The sequence below is a fragment of the Schizosaccharomyces cryophilus genome (assembly GCF_000004155.1).
Source record: "Schizosaccharomyces cryophilus OY26 unplaced genomic scaffold supercont4.10, whole genome shotgun sequence".
Classification (NCBI taxonomy): domain Eukaryota; kingdom Fungi; phylum Ascomycota; class Schizosaccharomycetes; order Schizosaccharomycetales; family Schizosaccharomycetaceae; genus Schizosaccharomyces; species Schizosaccharomyces cryophilus.
Window position 1 is genome coordinate 11938 of NW_013185633.1, and position 1406 is coordinate 13343.

General features: G+C 33.1%; 1 non-coding gene across 1 annotated transcript; it reads right to left on the bottom strand.

The window, feature by feature from the left end:
• Positions 1-1174: 1174 nt before the first annotated feature.
• On the bottom strand, positions 1175-1279 carry SPOG_16411. The gene has a single exon. It is a non-coding gene; the product is annotated as a tRNA-Leu (tRNA).
• Between the last annotated feature and the right edge of the window lie 127 nt (positions 1280-1406).

Here is a 1406-nt window from a genome sequence, read left to right on the forward strand (position 1 = left end):
GTTTGAATCGATTTTACAAGATACATAGCAGATAGTTAGAAAAATGTCTTCAGTACAAAATACAGGTTTTGTTCATGCATCAATCAAACTCACGAGTTTACGTTTACGTTTAAGTTCCTTACATGGTAGGATCAAGGGAAGCAACATGAAAGCTTTGGTGGAAACACTGTAATTTGTTTACCTAGGTACCGAAAATTTGAGTATATAACGGATTTCTTCGTCGGGTCAACTTCAAGATTCTAACTGCCCATCGTTATTAATCTCAGTAACTTGATGTAATTTGGCAGCATTCTGGAGATTAACGTAGCAACCGAGCTACATGTGATGTTCACATTTGCTATAATAGCACCACTCCATCTGAAATTGATTATGAGAATGGTCGTTGTATATCGTGGTGAAGTTGTAAAGACGCAATAATTGTAATATTCAATATATCATGGGTTCTACTAAATAATAAGCTATCGACTACAGAAACTAAACATAAACCATGCAAGAATTTTATAATTTAGTCAATCACATATAAGTATATATAATTAGTATATGAAGTTGAGTTGAAGTAAACATTTGTTTTTGAATAATAAACTGATGTAATATTCGGATTTAGTGAGTAAATATCTAGATATACATATAGATGTGTTCCTCTAGTCGAGTAGTACGCAAACAATGTACTTTTGAAATATTAAGGGTAATTAATAACATCCGGACTGCCACGGTAGAAATCTTACACCTTTCGTATGATGATTTCTTAAACCCTTCAGATACGGCCTTTTAAGGACGATAAGGTATGGATGCCACCACACCTCCTTGTACTTGATCGATTGTTGCAGTATGTGTAGATTAACGACTTATTCTATAAAGGAAGCTTTACTACAAATTATATTAATGCTCCATAGAGGAGATTGCCGTAGAATCTCGTTTTAAAAATAAATTTGAGATTGAACTTTTCAATGAGAAGTGTACTTTACTTTTTTCTTGTTTATTGCTATCACACAAACTACTTATGTGACTACAATTTCGAGGAATGGGAAACGGAAAACAAATAAAAGCGGAATAGAGGAGATATTAGCATAAGACTGAAATGAAAACAAAATAAAAAAAAAAGAAGAGAAAAATAAAAACAAAGATAAGATAATTGTAATAGTTAAGTAACGTAAAAAAAGGATTGAAAAAGTTTTGACCAGTGAGGGATTCGAACCCTCGCATCATTCGATATAGCAAGACTTGTACAGTCCAAGTTTTCACTTGAGTGCTACGCCATAGACCGCTCGGCCAACTGGCCATTGGTTGTTTTGTTTTGGCTATTTATTAGATACTAAGTATTTACTATCAAACTATCAAACTACCAACCATACAATTCCATTTCATACCATACCCCTTCTTGTTCAAGTTTTCTCATTCTATTTTAT